General features: G+C 48.3%; 1 long non-coding RNA gene across 3 annotated transcripts in view; it reads right to left on the bottom strand.

The window, feature by feature from the left end:
• LOC138488417 (uncharacterized) overlaps nt 1-20,372 on the bottom strand; it is a 188,188-nt gene that overhangs the window by 76,802 nt on the left and 91,014 nt on the right. The window lies entirely within an intron of this gene.

Raw genomic sequence — 20,372 nt, 5'->3', positions numbered from 1 at the left:
GGGGATGCGCTAGTGCATCTTTGCACTTGCGCCAAAAAAAGGTTTTGAGAATCCGGTCAAGAGTGTGGTAAAATAAGTGCAAAAATAAGGCCTAAAACGGCTTACCCCAGTCTTTTTGCATGGTTTACTTTTTTGGGGTATTTTAAAATGCAGGCAGAGTGTGGAACAGAAGGCTGCAATACATGTCCCCCTCCTCATGTCCACTCTGCCTGCAAAACCACATTGTTTTTATAGATATTTTCATGCAGGTGTAAAACTTATGGATTCCTACGGAATCTGCTTCCATATAGCACCTGCTAAAAATAGATGGATACCATGGGATTCCATCGTAAACATATTCTGCGGTGTGTAATTTGCAGGTGTCTTTTAAATGTATTTTACAAGACGCTGAATAAAATGAAAGAGTAAAGGGGATTTCACCTGTATTTGCTCTTTGTTTTGCAGTCTGTTTAATAAAAATGGCAAAATTGCAAGCAGGTTGCCCAACAGCAGGCACGTGTTAACTAGCGCTTGTGGTCTCCTGCATGTAATTACCGCTTTTAATAATAAGAGCCTGTCTGACTGAATTGCTTATATATTGAATATGAGATTGTTTTATTTAGACACAAATATTTATTTACAAACTGGGACAGAGAGATGTATTTCCAATATGCAGACGGAATGGCAAATGACCCAAAATACAGGTGAAATCCCCTTTACTCTTTCAAGGTTTCATGATTCATGGTTTGGGGCACGCTGCTCCCCTTTTAGGCCACTACTCTTTAGACCAGACCCCTTGTGAGAATCCCCCCTCAATTTCACATCCACTGGATTTTTTCATGTCTCGTCCTAGAGAACCAATTGTAAATTGTATGTTTTTTACCCCCTTTTTTTTCAAAAATGGTGTTATAAAGTGCACCATTTTAACACATTATTAATAAAAATGTTCTCGGGGGTCATCTCCCTGCATTACTTAATGCTCCACCACCACGCTCAGTCACTTGAGCTAATTTGTGGGAGAGGTTAATGCCCCTACACTACAAATAGTCACCTGCCGCCACTGACCGAGAATTGTTTAGAATGTCAATGCACCGACAGGTTCTGCTCGCCACCCCGTACCCACGGTAACAAATCCTGCCTCTGCCATTGGCATATGCATAATAATGTTGCTGGCTGAGCAGAGTGGTGGCTGGTATGCCTGGAAGGTGAAAAATGTAAAGTCCAATAATAAAAAAACATGCCTACATATTTCATCTAGTGCAGCGCATGGCATGCCTCCGCGGCAGCATGAGCATCTGATCATGCGAATGCATGACTGCACAATCTGTGGTGCAGCATGCAGTTCGTCAAGGAGCTTGCAGGCCCCCTCTGCAGGGCTTCCAGACCCTCCCTCATTTTGTGTTACAACACTGAAGCATAGGCTTTAATCTTAATTGGAGGCCTGTGCTGGCCTGACAATAACACTGTCATGATGATCGGACCAGCCAAATCTGCTCCTCTTACTTTCATCAGGCTGCCTATATTTGAATTTTGATGACTGTATTTCTTAGGCTTCTACCCCTGCAGTTCACTGCTACTTTACAAACTCAACACACAGTATGCTGCACAGGGCCTGGTAAAACTGATGCAAATGGTTGGGAGCTGGCCAGGTACAAGATGATGGCCCCTACCACAGTGTCAAGACACAAAGCCACCGAGGGACAGCCAGTGTCAGTCAGACACTAGAATGAGACAGAAGATAGCCACGCCATCCAAAGCCGCAGCCCACCCAACATCCACTCATCCATGAGTTGAAAGAAAGTTATCTCAAATTGTAAACCCAACTCAGCACTGCCTGAGATGGGCAGCCCTCGCACTGTGCTCAGGAAAATGATGGGATAATGCTTTACAGCATCTCACAAGAACGGCAGTAGGATTTTTTTCTGTTTTAACTTCACGAGTTTCATCAAGGGTCTCGCTAAACTCATAATGCACAGAAATGCTCACAGTCCCAATGAGGGATCAGATTATTTGCTGTTGGTTTCCTTCTGCTGTTTTGTATTTCCCCATGGCCAATCAAATATGGTGAGAGACTAGACTGTTCACTCCGGTTCTCTGGAGTGATTTTCATACTCCTGATCATCTTCTTCTTCTTCACAGTACTTGTATTGGAATTCTATGGGTTAGAGTTGGTATTTTCAGGATCGCTAGTCAGGTCTAACATACCAGGTTGGTTGGCCTCCCAGTAGAAGACATTGGCACTGACTGGGAGCAGGGAAGTAGAGTTTGGCTTGAGGAAGGAGGGAATAAAGCAGAGGAATAATTTGTTCTCTGGGAATGGTCGTCCCTAATCCCATAATAGGCTCCCATGTGATCCTACTCTGGTGCACCACCCCCAGGGGGACTATTGTACTGTGAAAGCATCATGCTCCGGCCCCATGGGAAAGGTCTCCACCTAGGGAAGAAGGGATGACATCCACAGATTTGTCACACCACTGTAATGATGTTCAATGTATAGACCCCAAATTGGGAAAGAACTGTTTTGGACTTATTTGGCTTCCAACTTGTGTCCCTAGGCTAAAAACAAATGTCTCAGGCAAGTAATTAACTCACCAAGCTATTTGATAGACTTAATAACTTGAAACCATCCTTTCTGCATGTGGCCAGTTCTATTTCCCCTCGTTGAATCCTTAGATGACTGTCACGATCCATGCCCCTGACCCGTTCAGGTATAACAGCACCCTTGGCAGCAGTGGGGCTAAAGCCCTTCACACTAGCCCCAAGGGCCTTAAAACTCCATCAGAAACATACATGGAGTCAGTCCTGGGGCCTTGGCACCAGGCTCATTATCAGGAATAAAGCAATACCAGATTTGGACCTTAATCCAACACGGAGGCCTATTACACAACTCAGTTCTTTAGAACCAAGCCATGCGGTCTAGTGTTTTGGGTGTGGCTGGGCCTGGAACTACTTGGCCTGGAACTACTTTACCTGGGCTATTTAAACCACACCCAAACAGCAGAACACGCTTTGAGTTATTCTGTACTCCTGCAGCGTAACGCTCACCGTCTCCAGCTCCTGCTCATCTGCTTCTCCGGCGGCCCGATCCTGAAGCCCTTGATCCGGATTCCATTAATAACCTGGAAGAACAAGAACAGCATTAGCAAGCAAGAACACTTACCTGTGAAGTAACCGGCCTTGAATCCATCCTGCGCTTCTCTTACCTCGCCCATCTCCGGAGTTCGCCGCAACCTGCAAAGGTAAAGAAACAAGGACAGCATTAATAACAATTTTTACCTGCGCAAGCAGCGAGTCCTGGCAGCACCCTGCACTTCTCTTACCTCGCTCATCCCTGGGTTTCACCAAAACCTGCAAGGGAGAAGAAACAAGGTCAGCATTAACAAAGCACTTACCCGGGCAAGCAGCACTTCGATCGTTCATCACTCCGGAACATCACTGCAGCCTGAACAAAGAAGAGAAGAGAACACAGGTTAGCAATTAACACCAATAAACAGTGCAGCGCTCCGCGCATCAATAACTCACCGTGGTCTTTGCCATCAGTGCGGCAACTCCGAGATCGCAACCATCCCTGTGAAAACAAAAAGAGACATTGTTAGGGAACAGCGTAGTGGAGCAAGACGCCGAGAAGACAGAGAAAACGCAGGGAAAGAAAGAGACAGAATAAAGGTGGAAAAGACATTATTACTCACCTGGAAGACAGCAAGCAGAGTCGGAGTCACAGCCGGTTTGGACCTGACATAAGGGCACATGGGCCAGTGAAGCAACTAGGTCCACGCGCCCCCGCACAGAGATGCAGGACGGAGAGTTCAACGTGCAAAAACCTAAGGTGAGCAATATCCCAAGGAAGGGGATTTGGACCAGAGGCAGGTGGGAGTCCACCCATCACAGAACCAGTATCTTAACCCTCCATTCTCCTGTTATAGGCGCTACCCAAAGTCTGGCACATAACCAAGCAGAGAGGGGTCCAGGATAGCACTTAGACCTCCATCCAGTATCGTGTGGAGCCCCCGTGGATACCAGGAGAGCATAACAGTGACATGGTATCTGTCCTTGGTTGAAGACAAAGAACAGGTTGTTCCTCCGAGTGACATGTTTAATATCCCTGGGTGAATCCATGGTGACATGGTATTCCCTGTGTTAATCACATTCCTCCATTATTGTTTTTTTTAACTTTTTTTATTTTATTTTATTTATGACATTTATGGAATGCCCAAACTCTGGGATATCACAGAGTTTTGAACAGTAATGCAGGCAAAGAAAACAAAGGTACAGAGATACATTCAGCACAGCGCAGTTATTCATACTTGTCAAGGAAAAAGGGTTTTACAAGCTTTTTGAAGACCTTGAACAATTGTTTCTTTCTGTTGTTAGCAGGGAGAGTTAACCAGAAAGTTGGTCTGGTAACCCCTAAGCTAGCACCTTCTGCCCTTTTGGTCTTGTAGCAAGTGGTTAACAAGGAGATACTGGAGCTAGATCTTAGGGCATCCACCAGACGTTCCTGAGCTAGACTCTCATTGAGGTAGGTGGGTGCCTCTTTGTAAATGTAATTGTGGCCAAGAGTTAGAGCTTTAAAGTCATACTGTGCTTTGATCTGTAACCAGAGTTCCTCACGCCAGGTTGCAGGAGTGTGGTCCGACCAATTTAGACCAAGGGCAGCTCGTAGGGCTTTATTCTGTAAAAGCTGGAGTTTGGCCAAATTGGTAGCTGAGGTTCCCATAAGAAGTAAATTCCAATAATCCAGATTGGAAAGGATCAGTTCTTGTGCGAGTGTAAGGCAGTTACCTGGCGCTAGAAATTGTCTGCTCAGGGATATGAGCCAGGATGTGGAAGGCCGTGGCGGATCATAGAGCACTAATATGTCTGGTCATAGTCAGTTCCACTTTGAGGTAGACCCCAAGTGTTTTAACTTGTTTTAGTACTGGGATCGAGGTGCCGTCAGTATAGAATGAGGTCAAAGAATGCTCATGGTTTGTTAGCCGGAAGTGGGAGCCCATAATGAGTAGCTCATTTTTTTCATTGCTAAGGCATATGTTATATGTGGCTATCCAGTTTTGAATTGTGGAAGACAATGTGGATGAGTATTTGGGTGTCATCTGCAAAGTTGGTGTAGATGACACCATAGGAGTCAAGGAGGTCAAATAGGGGTTTGGTGTATGTATTGTAGAGCGTGGGTGCGAGGTAGGATCCTGGCGGTACATCTCGTGGGACCGGAATAGGATCACAGATGAAGACTCTTGTGGTGCGCTCGCTGAGGAATAAGTGTATCCAGGCTGTGGCTTCCGAGAAGTGGAAGTGCTGGCTGAGGTGTTGAAATAATGTGTGTGATCAACTAAGTCAAAGGCAGCAGAAAGGTCTAAGAGGAGGAGGAGGCCTAGGTTGCCAGTGTCACTGATGTTATCCATTTGTATTTGTATTCATTAAATTTATATAGCACTTTACACCAAAGTGCTTTTCATTACAACAACAAGAATACATTAGAATATAATAAAATAGAAGCATAATTACAAAACATGAGACATTCAAAAACAGCATGTAGAACAATTTACCTTGGTCAATAAACGAGGAATAGAACAGAGGAAGAATAAGAGGGAAGTAATGAGGGAAGTCAGGGCGGGGGATGAGGAAGATGAGATTTCAAGGGGGAGCGGAAGGACGCGGAAGAGGAAATTGAGGGGATAGGGAGAGGTTAGTAGGAGGGAAAAATTAGGGATAAAGGAGAGAGGTAAGAGCGAAGTAATGAGGAATGTCAGGACGGGGGATGAAGAAGAGACTTCAAGGAGGCGCGGAAGGAGGAGTAGGAGGAAATGGAGCTGATAGAGAGAGGTAGAGAGTTCCAGTGTAGGGGGGCAAGGAGCTCAAAGGATCGGAAACGAGAAGAGGCACAAGGAGATGGAGGAACAGTGAGTAGGAAGAGATTGTCAGATCGGAGGGAGCGAGAGGGAGTGTAGAATGAAAGGAGAGAGGAAAGGTAGCGGGGAGCGAGATCATGAAGTGATTTAAAAACGAGACAGCGGAAGTTAAATTTAAGTTGGGAATGAAAGGGAAGCCAGCCAAGATAAGAATGTGAAGAGGAAATGGAATCTTGAGGAGCGAGAACACAAACGGTATGGATGGCTGAGTGGTAGAGGGATTTGAGGGGAGCAAGATGAGAGGTAGGGAGTCCAAAGATGAGAGAATAGCAATAGAAAAGAGGGGAGAAGATGAGGGAAGAGATTAGGAGTTTGGCAGTATGGAAGGTGAGGGAGTAACGTACTTTGCGAATATTAAAGAGGTGGTAGGAACAGGTGTGGGAGGTGAGAGAAATATGGAGGGTAAAGGAGAGGGTGGAGTTGAAGTAGAGGCCAAGATTGCGAGCCGAGGCAGAGATAGGGAGGTTAGCAGGGGGAAAGAGAATAAAAGGAGGGTGAGAGGGAGGGGCAAGTGTGTTGGAGGGAAAGAAAAAGACTCCAGTCTTATCAGTGTTGAGGGAGAGAAAGTGGGATGACATCCAGAGTTTGATAGCAGTAAGACAGGAAGAAAGATTAAGGTGGAGGTCAGGAGTGAAATAAAAGAAGGAGAGGAAAAGCTGGGTGTCATCATTGTAGAAATCATGAGAAATACTGAAGGAAGAGATGATGGGGGCAAGAAGGAAAGTTTAAAGTGAGAAAAGGAAAGGGGCGAGTACAGAGCCTTGGGGATCACCGAAGTCCAGGGGGAGAGTAGAGGAGGTACGACTGCCCCAGGAGACAGCAAAAGAACGGTTGGAGAGGTAGGAGGAGAACTAATTGAAAACAGAGCCTTTGAGACCAAAGGAAGAAAGAGTGTTGAGAAGTAAGGGGTGATCAACGGTATCAAAGGCAGCAGAGAGGTCAAGGAGGACCAGGACAGAGGATTGCTTAGAGTAGCGAGCAGTAAGGAGGGAGTTGAGAACATAGGTGAGGGCAGTTTCAGTGGAGTGTTTAGGGTGGAATCCAGATTGAGAAGGGGTGGTTACAAAAGCTGAGAGTTGAGAGTAGACTAAGCGTTCAAGAAGCTTAGAAAGGAATGGTAGAAGTGAGATTGGATGAAAGTTGGATGCAAGAAGGGGGTTAGAAGAGGATTTCTTCAAAATAGGGATGATAGTAGCGTGTTTGAAGGCAGAAGGGAAGGTGGCAGAGGGGAGACAGATATTGAAGAAGGAGGTGAGGTAGGGAATGAGAAGAGTGTAGATCTTAGGAATCAGGGGGTGGGGAGGGGATTAGAGGTGGCAGCTGCAGGGTGCGTTTTGGACAGGAGGAGGGAAACATCGGAAGGAGTAACATGAGAGAAGTCAGACAAGTAAGAGGAGGGGGTGGTGAGAGAAGTGGGAGGAGGGGAATAGGAAGGGGAACGAAGAATGTTTTGGCATAGAGAGAGTATTTTGGAAGAGAAAAAGTCTGCGAAATCGGAAGGGGAGAGGGAAGAAGTAGTTGAGAGGTCAGGAATAGGCGGGGAGAGAAGACGAGATAGAGTCTGAAAGATATGACGAGGATGGGAGGCTTGGGATTGGAGAAGGTTGTAGTATTAGGAGTGTTTAGCTGAGCTGAGGCAGGAGTCATAATCTAAGAAAGAAGTTTCCGTGCTGTGTGTAGGGCAGAAGCTTCATTGCCTCATTCCAAGCAAGTGGTTCTGCTCAAGGAATAGTTGGATTTATGTGTAAGCAACTCTGTCTAGCATCTTAAGCAAGAAGGGGACTGTTGTGATGGGGTGGTAGTTAATGGGAATGGTAGGGTCGAGGGAGGGTTTTTGAGAAGAGGGGTGATCGAAGCTGATTTGGTGTTAGAAGGGACAACATTCGTTGCGAATGATGCGTTGATAAAGTCGGTAATGATGAGGAGAGGGAGGGTGCGCAGAGCTTCACTATGTGGGCGGGGCAGAAGTCGCCTTTGCAGTTTGACGGTTTTAGTGCAAGGATGGTGGTCAGTACCTGCTCTTGTGTGACTTGTTTGAATTTGAATGGAGCAGGAGTGGAGGACTGGGCTGTGTTGGGATGATCGAGTAGGGTTTGAGTGGTTGCTTTTGCAGCTAGACTGACTTTTTTTGCATTGATTTTCTCCCCGAGCAAGACAATTTCCTGAGCGAGGGCATCTTGTATGGTGGTACACCAGGTTTTGTCTGCCTGGGTGTTTTGTGAGATGGGAATGGGAGTCTTAAGGCTCTCTCAGTATGGCAAATATTTGTTTGGTGTTGGCACCTGTGTTGGAGATACAAGCGTCATAAGAGTCAGCTTTAGTACAGATAACTGTGGTTTTGTTTGCGTCAGAAGCTATGGCCAAAGACGTAAGGTTGCTAGGTGATGGACACTTTTTGCTTAGGTTCTCCACTGCTCTTTTTTTCTCACCGTAGTGTGACGAGGTCGTCAGAGAACCAATTGTTATTGGTCTTGTGAGGTTTGGGCATTTTGGCACGGATTGGGGCATGCTTGTCTATCATGGTGCGTAAGCAGTCATGGTAGTGATTGGCTATGTTCTGGGGATTCATGTTGGAAGGTAAGGAGTCTGACTTTAGTGAGTCAAAGAGTGTTGGCTTCAGATCCTCATGAGTCAATAGGGGTATTTCTGACATATACAGGATTTAAGGTTCCATTCTGTATTTATGAAGAGCGTGCTGTTGACTAAATGTAGCAGCTGTATGCCGCAAGGGAGGAATTCAGAAGAGTCCAGCTCATTGAGAGAGGGCCTTTCACTCCAATAGGGGGGTGTTGCTGCTGCAGTCAATGGTGGCCATTGAAACCTTGAAATTGACTACAGGGCATGCCAATAGAGGTCTCAGTAACAGGAAGAGAGTGGACTTGAATACCACACCATTTTGCAGTGTGTGCCTGACAGAATCATTATCCAAGGTGCTTCTTTAAACCTGAATGCACAGCACCTGTATACAGGCTCCGGTACATTGAGGGGTAAGCTCCTCTTATGACCCAACTCGCTACCTTTTCCACCCATCATCACAAGAAACTCTGCAATGGCACCCATGAGAGAATCTGCTGAAAGAATGACAAGATTGAACCAGAAGAAAAATGACTGCCACTAATATTGATTGAAAGATTGCTCCTGATGAAGGGAATACCAATACGTAGAGCTCACTCTTGGTTGTAGGAATTAGGAATAATATTGACATATGTGCAGGACACAATATGAATGGAATATTGTTTAACTTTTTTGTCTAAATATAGCCACGCTGTATATGAGCTACATGAATATATTATTTTTCTTTTAACAAATCTATTATTGACTCCATTGAATTATTTTGAGCATGAATGTTGAGTGAATTTTCTGCTTTCCAAAAATTACGCTATCTAATGAGCTATTGTCCTCATGAGTTTATGACCACTTGTTTTTTGTCAGTTGACAATATCCTGAGTGTGCAGGGGACATGAGTGTTCCACCACCCGTGGACACCGTTCTGCTTCTGTTTTCAGATCTTTTAAGTCCCCATTCCCATGGAGTCCTATATACGACTCCATGGGAATGGAGACTCGGAAGCACCGGCACCGTGCCAGTGCTTCCATGGCAACTCTGCCTGCCGGGGCCACTGCACCAGACAGGGTCAGACCTGCCGGGCGCAGCGACCCTGGCAGGCAGACTCGTAGTGTGGCGGTCCAGAAACAAGGGTGCCAGTAAGCTTACAGACACCCTTGTTTCCGGACTGCCACACTTGTAATGAGGCCTAGTGATTGGTCCCTCGGTCAAAGGACAGAATCTATACCATCTAGAGGTGAAATAAAGTATTTGGGCCCGGACCAATGCTCAGAATCCATCTGCCACCACAGGTGAAAGGTAGTTTGTCCATTAGCAACTGTCCGGGCCCTATCCTCTAAAAATCCAAATTCTCTTTCCATAGGAGAAGTCGCAGAATACATCAATCTTTTGGGTGAGAGTTCATGGGACTTGATGAATCCCCTTCGCTCATGCATTTAAAAAATCTCAAAACCTCATCAATCATAAGTGAAAGGACATCCTCACTGAATCCATCCTCCATACAGGAAACAGGTCCTTTGTATCTTCCTGCAGGCTGTACCATGGTGTCACTGTGCTCAACTAACTTACTTTGCAACAATGACTGTACAGTAATTTTGCATGGTAATACTGCTACACCACTCAAACACTGCAATCCTAAAACTACACCTGGCAATATTGGTCTCCCCCAACATTTTAACGGTGGCTGCTCCCCTGAGAATTGGCATAATTAAAAAGAATAATGGTGAAAAGAATAAGCATTTATAGAAACCTCAATGCCTCAGACTTGCATAAATATGGGATGGATTTGGGTGCTTTGCGTCAGTGGCAAAGCTCCCTGGCTTTAGTTCGACTGCCTGACAAGAAGGGGCCGGCCACATAAGGACCCTAAAGGATTGTGGCTTGGGGCAATGTTTTACCGACAACCACACATACATTTCACAGTGCGGCGGAAGCCAAATGAGATTTTGTCTCTTGGCTCTGCAGCTGTTGCTTCTTTGGGCACTTTTCGCAGATCGCTGTTATGATACCAACTCCAAAGCTTGACGATTACTAAGGCTGCAAGAGGGAAGAGTGTCATGGCTTTGTGAAGGCTCCGCACTGGTGCAAACACCTGCTACCAACCCACAAGGCGGAGGTTTTTGATGGACTCTTATTTTTACACTAGATCTACAGTGCCACCATTGTCATGTGATATGGGATTTGAAAAGCGCATCTCAGGCATTTACACAAGCTTGTTGTGCTGATGATGACGGTGATTCGTGAATCCTGAAATGAAATGTGGTGAGTAGCCAACGGGCTTCTGCAGGGGGTGGTCCTAGAAGGGGGGCAGAAAACTAAAGGCTTCTCATCACCTTGAAATCTGGATTTGCAAAGTTTAGATCCTGACAGGGGGGTCAGAAACCTAGTGGCCCTCATTTCTCATGACCTTCCAGTGCAGGTTTGGTGAGCTGATGTCTGCGTGCCTATGTGATGCTTGTCTGATGACATCAGGTATGGGCGGAATCCCGGGCTCCCTCATTGGAGTGTGATGCTGTCTGTCAGAGGGATTGGGAGGTATTCTTAGTGTGAGGCAGTGGGGTTGGATGATATCCCAACAGGGAGGGTGGGGGGTAGCCCATGGGAGATCGAAATATAGATAGATTGATAGATAGTTAGATGGACGTATAGGTACATAGACAGAAACAGATTGAAACAGGGAGTGAAGTAGACAGACCATGCTTAACCACAGCGTATAATACACTGACGTAGCTCTAGCTCTCGTCTCACTCTGTAACACTCCCTCTGTGAGCGACAATTATGTTGACAGCTGTGCATTTGCTGACCCACCCGAGCCCTTGCTCGCAGCAGCATGAATAGACAAAAACACGAAGATATCATGAAAAAGGGGATCTATACGGCTGCTGTTTTTTATGATTAAAAATACAATCAGGCAGCAGCAAAAGAGGCATCCTCCAGTGAAGGGAATAGACTGGCATTTGGAGATGCACATTGTCATTGCCTGCGTCCTGCAGGAATATTGTCACTGAGGGTGCATTGTCTGTATGGTGCAGAGCTCGGGGGATGTGGATAGATACTGGTGGGGCTGATTCGGTTCTGATATAACTTGTAAGGGATGCAGGCTCTACTACTGTATTTGTTATTTTAAATGTTTTGTTAATTATTAGTGTTTGTACCTCCTGTAACAAATGCGTGTTCAGCAGCACTGTCAAGAAATCGGTAGCCAGAAGGCAAAATTAAACATTGACGTGGTTCTCACAGAAGAAACAAATAATTGCTTTTCAATTGAGTGAAACCCTTTTAAAGAAGGAACAATATTTTCTGAGACATTGACATTGCAAAAATACTTTCTTTTCAATGCTACAATGTTCATTTCTATTGATCACTTCCAGTCTATACTGTAGTCATAATAAGGGTTACAGTTATTTTACCAAGCAAAGCACATTATCAAAATCTAGAATAACCATGGAGATTATTTTCTGGGGGAAACAATATAATTCCCAGAGAGATGATCTAGTACACGCCTATTGACCTTTTTTTGCAGTACTCCTATGAGAAAAAGGATGTTGATTCATAGCACCAATTGAGAATCCTTGCTATTTTCCTTGAATTATAGAGCCTTATAGGTAGATAGGAATGACAACAGATCTTTATATTTGACATGGTATACATGTCAAATATAAAGATTATCATAGATATAAAAGGGTTGTATGCTTGAACCACTAAGGGACACTGGGCTTGGTGCTCATTCCATAGTGTTTCTAACCATTTATTTTTAAATGCTTTTATGGCATTTATATTGGCAGAGTACAGTTAAACATGGATGCATAACAACGTCCAGAGTGTCACGAAGTTGCATAATAAACAGTACAAAACAATAACAAAAAACAAACAGTAACTTGACCGTCCCGCCTCACACCATCATGCGGTACCTGCCGGCCCCTCTTCAGGCCTCGCTCCAGACACCATCTGTTTGTCCCTTAGAGTCAGGGGTGTTGTGGATGTAGCTTTTAAATCTGTTTCGTGTCAACAGTCCATGGCAAGGGATGCGCTCAAGGGGGCTTGAAGTCCGTCAGAAAGATCATATCTCTCAGGAGGGCCTTCCAGGATTCCAGTGTTGCACTCACATCTTCGCCTCCTCGGTTGTTCCCCTCCTCCCAGGCTTTGGTTTCAGCGCTGGTCCATCTCTCCATTTCCCTGATCCAAGGTTCTTTATCTGGGGCCTCCGGGAGATTTCCAGGCCATTGCTATCGTTCTCTTCGTTAGGATGCACGCCATGTCCATTAATTTCACTATGTGCTTAATTTTACTCAGTCTGGGGTATGTGCCCAGGAGGCACTCCTTAGGCGTCCACTCGTACTTTTCCAGTCCGGCCCCCCTGCAAGTCCTTTCGACAGCGGACCAGAGTTTCTTGGTTTTGGGGCAGGTCCAAAACATGTGGATTAGGTCTGCGTGCTCGCTGGTGCACCATGGGCACACTGGTAGGGTTTTTCCGCTGAATGTGGATACCCTGTGTGGAGTCATGTAGGTCCTGTAGAGGACATTCAGCTGGATGAGCCTGAGCCTGGCGTTACGGGACACTTCCTTCGGCTGTATCAGGGCCCTGTCCCACTCGCTCCTCGTGATGTTATTCTCCAGGTCTGCCTCCCACCTTTCCTTCAGGAGTGCGCTCCTCAGGTTGCGTCTGTCGTTCAGTTGGGCGTACAGTCTCGACGTGCGTTTCCAGCCATCGCTTAAGTTGTGCTTCTCTTGCACAAGGGGGTGGGTTTCCGGTTCCTCAGGCCATGTGCTCCAGGTCTTCTTAGCAACCTGTTTCACCCTTTGGTACCATAAAAATTGACCAGCAGCAAGCCCTTCTTTCATCTATAGTGAGTCAAATTCCCTGAAGCTTCCATCCTCGAACATGTCCCCCCAGGTGTAGAGGCCAAGATTCTCCCATTTCCTCATTGCAGGTAAATCGGTGGGTGTCTTGCAGACACCAGCGAGCAAGGGGATTTCAGGCATGTATGGTTGGCTCGGGCCGAGCGATGAGCGTACCTTGTTCCAAACTTGTCTCCCCAGCATGGGTGGGTCAGGAGGCCCGACTTGTGAATTCCATATTACTTCTTTGGGATGCATTGGTGCTATCAGTTGGCGAAGGAGGCCTGTCTCAGCTGTTGGTTCGTCGGACAACCACTTAACAACGTGTGTCAATTGTGCTGCGAGGTAGTATTTCTGGAATTCGGCAGCTGGATTCCACCCTCTTTGTACGGGAGGGTGAGGGTGTGCAGCGAAAACCTATGTCTGGCCGGGCCCCACAGGAAGTCTCTGAGGAGGAATTCCAATTTTCTGAAGAAGGGGGGAGGTATATAGTACGTTATGTTGGTGAAATAATACAAGAATCTCGGTAGTATTATCATTTTAGTGATAGCCGCTCTGCCCATCACAGAGAGTGGAAGTCGGGACCAAAATTTGGTGGACCTGCGTCGAAGAGCTGCTTCCTGAAATAGATCGCTACTGGTTCCAGGCCAAGGACGTACAGCATTGGCGACAGTGGGCATCCCTGCCTTGTTCCTCTTCGGATATCCCAGGATTTAGACACCACGCCCCCTGTCTTTACCCTCGCCACTGGGATGTTGTAGAGCACCTTGATCCACCGGATGAAATGCTCGCCGAGTCCGAACTCCCACAGAGTCTCAATCAGCCATTCCCAAAATATTGAGTCAAACGCCTTTATGGCGTCCAGTGAGAGCACCGCCAGATCTTCGTTGCTCCCTGCGGTTTCAGCTATAACGTGCTGGAGCCTTCTCAGATTGGCTGTGGTGTTACGTCCCGGGACAAAGCCGTTTTGGTCCTCGTGTATTATAGACCCCATCACCCTAGACAGCCTTTTAGCCAGTATGGTTGTTAGGATTTTGCTGTCGTAATTCAACATTGCCAAGGGGCGGTATGAGTTGCACTCGTCGATGGGCTTGCCAGGTTTAAGCATTGGTATTATAAGTGTCTCTCTCATGGTGCCAGGTAATATGCCGGTCTCATATGCCTCTACGTATACTCCGTGTAGCATCAGAGCTAAGATCTCCTCATAGGCTTTATAAAATTCTGGTGTGAGGCCGTCGGTTCCAGGAGTCTTGCATGTAGAGAGGGACCTAATTGCCGCCGAGATGTCCTCTGTCGTGATAGCTTCTCCCAACATCTCTCGCTGCTCCGAGCTCAGTTTGGGGAGACCCACTTCAGCCAGGGTGTCACGAATGTCTTCTATTGGGACCTGTTCATTGTGGGCATAGAGCTTGGCGTAGAAGTTTGAGAAGACATTGTTAATTGCCTGTTGTGTCCTCTGGGTTGCTCCATGTTTGTCCTTAATTTCCTTGAGAGCCTGCCTTGGTTGCTCTTTCCTGCACAGCCAGGCCAGTATCCTGCCCGGTTTGTCCGCCTCCTTGTGTGCCTTAGCAGTGCGTGTGGAAAAGTCGAATTTGGATAGCGTATCCCAGGCGAGTCGGCATTCGTCCCCGATTTCCGCCAACTTGGATTCCCTCTCACTGGGTAGGGTCGGGCTGTTTTCCAGTTGCCTAATCTCCTCTTCCTTAGTCTCAAGTTCCCTTTTCAGTTGCTTCCTAATTCCGCCAGCTTCTGCTATCAACTCGCCTCTGGTTACTACCTTCATTGCCTCCCAAAGCGTGCTCCACTTCTCCACTGACCCCGTGTTGATTCTTACGTATTCTTCCAATTTTTCTCCTAGGGTGTCCCTGAAGGAAGGATCCACCAGGGTCTCCGTAGGCATACGCCACATCGGGATGGGAGGCCTGGGGCCTTTCAGACTTAGTTGCATGAGCAGAGGAGAGTGGTCTGAGATCGACCTGCCCAAGTAGTCCACGGAGTGCACCTGTGGGATGAGTTCGCCGTTGATGAAAAAGTAATCTATCCTGGTGTGGAGGCCATGTGGAGATGAGAAGAATGAGTAGGATCTGTCGGCTGGATGAAGGTCTCTCCAGATGTCGACCAGCTCCAAGTCTTCCACTGCTTTGCGAAGTGCCCTTGAGACAGAGTTGTTGGTGGTTTGTGGCATCCTGGACCTGTCCATCTCCTCATTCATAACGCAATTGAAGTCTCCCCCCATAGGAAGGTATCGTCTCTGTGGTGCACGATTCTAGTGCACAGTTGTTTCAAGTGGGAGGGTACCCCATGCTGGGGAAAGTATGAGTTTGCAATACATATCCGTGTGTTCTCTATCATGCCCCACACCACTACATATCTTCCGTCCTTATCCACTTCTGTTCCCATTTGGTGAAATGGTGTGTCTGGGCTCACCCATGTATATACACCCGTGCATATTTGGAGTAAGATGCGCCACTGCCCTGCCCCCCCAGTAGTCTGCCAGTTTGTGTGTGGCGTCTGCCAGGAGGTGTGTCTCCTGGAGGAGTGCAATCAAGACCTTCTTGCGCCTCAGGTACGAGTGAACACGGTTCCTCCTTACGTAGGATCCCATCCCCCTGACATTCCATGTAATTATGTTAAGTTGTGGTGCCATCGCTTGAATGCAGTTTCTGTCGTGGGCGGCCCCTCGCCTCTCCACCGCATGATCTTGTGTTACTGGGCATCGTTTCTTGCTCTAGTTCTGCGGGTCGGCCAGATGCATCTCTCGGTGTCGGGTACTCATTGGTTACTTGGGTTGTTCCGGGTAGCGGGACGGTCTCAACAGTAACACATAAAAAATAACTGTAACTGGTGCACCGAGCTCTTGTCGGTGAAGTGCAGTGCTCAGGTGCTCTCGCGCTATCTGGCCCCATCAGGGTTTCCGGCGCGAGCGAGGTCGTGCTGGCAACGGGCCTGCACTGATCTTTCGGGGGTTGTCGTTGCGTGCTCATGTGTGGGAGGCCTGGCATGCCCCGTAATCATGTTGAGTTCTCGTATCATGCTGGTGTCCAGCGTGCTCGTTGTGTCATTCTAGGGTGAGGTCCAATGTGCGCATCAGGAGAAAGAGGCTCTGGCGCCAGGCTATCGTGCTTTGCGGGCTGCAACGCGGTCTTCAAGGGTGGGCTCTTCAGGGACCTCAGCCAGATTGTTGTGTTCCATCCACATGGCGGCCGCATCCGGGGTTTCAAGGAATATCGCTCTCCCTTTGTGGATCACTTTTAGTCTGGATGGGTACAGCAGCATGTACTTCAAGTTTAATTGCCTTAGTCTGGCCTTAATTGGGACAAAGGAGTTCCTTGCCCTCTGTACCGATTGTGTATAGTCTGGGTAGATGGTAATTTTGGAGTTGTTTCTGTCAATCACCCCACCCTCCCTCGAGAATCTCAGGATCACTTCCCTGTCTCGGAAGTTGAGGACCTTCGCTATGATGGGTCGGGGATGGGAGCCTGGAGGAGGCTTCTTCTGGAGCGATCTGTGGGCTCTCTCTATGGCAAAGCCCTGTGACAGCTTCTCTGCCCCAATCTCCTGCTGGATTAAGGATTCCACATATGCAGTCGGGTCGGAAGTCTCTGTCCCCTCAGGGACACCAAGGATCCTGATGTTGTTGCGCCTGGCGCGTCCTTCCGCCTCTTCCGACCTTGCCTCCAGGATGCCCACCTTCCTCCTGAGATCTGCCACCTCGGCTTTAAGGTCTTTCGTGTCTTCCATCGTATCCTTCTGGGTGGATTCTATATTGGTGACACGCTCTGTCAGGTTGCGAGCGTCTTGACGGATGAGCTGGATGTCGGCCTTTACCTCTCCTATCTTAGTGTCTATGAACTCCTTTAGGGCCGCTATTGCTTCCAGTACTTGGCTGTTTGTAGGGCTCTCTCCCTGGGTGTCCTGTGGCGCCGCCCCCATTGGGGTAGATTGGGCGGCGGGCTGAGCCTTGGTCATGAGGAAGGGGTCCATTGTAGCGGTTTTGGGCTTGTTTCTCAGGGTGGACATTGTGGTGTTATTTGCTTGGCTATTACGCCTCTTCAAACTGGGTTGCTGTGTGGGCCCCTCCAGTCTATCTCCGGTCTGTTTCGCCAGTGACCCCACCTGCGATGTTCTGTGTTGTCGTGGTGGGGAGTGTTTGCGGTATGCGCCGTGCCTGGCCCGACACCGCTAACGGTCTACTGTCTAGGGGCCGCCTTAGCAACGTCGGTGGTCCGGTCCAAGAGGCGAGTTACTGGGGTATTGCTTGCCTCAGCGTTTAGGAGGAAATGAGTCCCCTGGGGTGCACCTCCGGGTCTAGCGGGTGGGTACTGCCTCGAGGTCCTTGCCGTTCAGAGCTCGATGGCGCCAGAGACAGGGCCGTGTCCTGCCCAGGTTTGTGGGGCGTGTTGCGGCCCCCAGGAGGGCCTCGCCTTGGACTGTCTCGCTCAAGTAGCCGGGGGAGGCCCCCACGGGCGTGCAGTCCCAGGGACCTATCCGCCTCGGAGGTGGAGGACCCACATTCGTGATGGGCTGGGGGTGGTGTCCCAGTATGGGCAGGTAGGCAGGACGCCACGCTCGGGGCCGCCCCCGTTGGTTGTAGAGGCTAATGGTGGAGGGCGCTCAGCGCCTGTGGCCCCAGTGTGCCAGTCGGTCGTGGGCCCTCAGGATGGAGGAGGTAGCGGCCCGGGTCCAGGCTGTCTGGGCCCAGAAGGTCAGGCCAGCCCCAGGTGGGCCCGCGGTTTGGCAAATTGTCGTAGTTCTTGATGCGTGGTCTGCGCCGTCTCAGGGTTGCGTCTCACCGTGTTTAGGGAGAAGATCCGCAAAGGCTACCGCTGACCAAGGCCACCCCAGGCGGCTCCTCCTTCGGCGCGTCTCACAGGCCCCAGGTCTCCTCCGCTTCTCCGGGTGACTTCCGCCACAGGCCCCGCAAAAGGGCTCCCACCCGCTGTTGCGCGGCCTGGATGGCCCGGGTTGCAAGATGCTGGCGGCGTTAGGGGCCTCTCCCCGAGGCCGCCCAGATGTAGGCCGCTGCCTCACCCCGGTCTCCAGCGGGCGTGCAGTGCTCGGCGCCGCGGTCCTCAGGGGGCCGCCGGCGGGGGCTCCGAGAGGTCCACGCTGGGTCTCACCTCCTCCGGTCCGCTGAGCTCCTCCGGGCGGCAGCTGAAGAAGGGTCGCAGCCGACCGCTGCTGCTGTTGCTGCTCTGCCTTCGCTGCTCGGGTCCCCGGTGTTAGGCCGTCGCGGCCGCCATCTTGCGCGTCTCGCCCGAGGTCAGGGGGGACGCCGGGCCAGGCTTCTTGCTCAGTCCCCGATATCCGATTTTTGTCGGACAAAGTTGCAAAGGAGGGGGATTCGCCCCAGCTTCGGCTGGGTCAGCTTAATTTTCGGTGCTGCTGGAAATCGGACTCACTATTCAGGATCAGATTACGGGCTCGGCCGGAGCTCGGTACTTCAGCCTCCTCACTCCATGAGCACCAGGCCACACCCCCTCAGTGTTTCTAACCATGAACCATATATTCTCCTTCAGTCAGCCTCATGGCGTGGATGTGAGGGTAAATGGCAGTGACAGCTGTCATTGGATTTCTAAAACTGGGACAGAGGGTCCAATTGAGTGAATATGTTGGAAGAGCTAGGGCTAAGAGGGGAAGCATGTTCTGCACATGCCCAGTCCCCTGTGCACAGCCGTCCTTAAAGAATTGGGACCCTTTGTGGGAGAGGAGGTGTTGCTTACGGGCAGTTTGGATGTTGCAATATTGGTGATGTTTTTAATGTAGGGGAAGGGAATGGCAGTGGTAGGGAGCAAGGAAGGTAAAGAATGGAGAAAAAAAATGAGTTTTAGTGGAAAGGACACCTAAAACAGATGTAAGAGTGGATGTGTTATACATTTCATCTCTCTATTAAACCAACACATCCTGCTGCAGTGGATCTCAATAAACTAGGGCTTTTCTTTAAACGAGGCCTAGGAAGACAAGGGGGCCCAATTTCGAGTTGCCCGTAATTTACGCAGAGGGTACTGGTTACGCTTTGCACTTTGGTGCAAACAGGTCCCCTCTGTGTACATTTCATCATGCACGCATGACAATAGATTCCTAAGGAATCCGCCTACTTTTTTCTGGAGTAAAATGCAGGCAGATTTCACAGGAATCCACTAGCATGAAACGGCTGCGCTGGCCTAAATGCTGGAGAATGTGTATGGTGCAGAGGAAGAGAGAATAGTAAAGTATGATCTCGGCCATACAAACAAATGGAAAATACTCTGCCGTATCGAACACGAGTCACCAGGTGATTTGCCCAAGATCACAAAAAATAGGGCTGTCCGTGTTGTGTGTCTCATCCTAGCTTGCCTTTCTGTTTGCATTCTGGTCATGCATTTTATATTGGGAGGAGTACAACTAAGTACCAGAATGCAAATAAAACCAGGGCGAGACCTGCTACTTACGTGTAAACATCTTGAGCTATGCTAACTTTGATCAAGTGAGAAATAATTGCCCTTTGTATCTGTTAGTGTAGAGTGACCAGACGTCCCGGTTTTTTGGAAACCGCATTGGAAACTGCAGTGGTCCCAGTTTTTTGTAGGAGTTCTTCATAGCTGGCATGGCAGGCAGGAATGCACTATCTTGCACAGACGAAATGCTGCATTTTATAATTTAAGATAGTGTTAGTTTGTGATAAATTAAATATAATATGTGTTTATTTGAACAGTATACTACTTAATCCCCTTCTCCTCCAACCACTAATGAAGTGTAGTGCCTTGACAGCCACTTCCAAGGGTTAGTCATACTTTTTATGTTAGTTGCCCTGTCCCGGTTTTTTACTTTTAAAATCTGGTAACCCTGGTTAGTATCACCTCAGAAAACAAGGTACAAGCCCATACGGCCTTCGTGGATTACATTACCCACGTAATTGCAATGACCTGTCTACATATACAAGTCATTTGAGGTTGCTGAAAAGCAGGTTAGTACTATAAGGATTTTGTTTTTTACCGATTTTTTACCGATTTGTATCAGTTAACGTCTCGGCCGACAATTCTGCGTCACTGTCTTGAACAGCTTGTTGTTGCTACCACTGACTGCGCGCACAGAACGGAC

This window comes from Ambystoma mexicanum, chromosome 9 (assembly GCF_040938575.1).
Source record: "Ambystoma mexicanum isolate Mex_15411 chromosome 9, UKY_AmexF1_1, whole genome shotgun sequence".
NCBI lineage: Eukaryota > Metazoa > Chordata > Amphibia > Caudata > Ambystomatidae > Ambystoma > Ambystoma mexicanum.
This window is presented reverse-complemented; position numbering and strand designations above follow the sequence as displayed.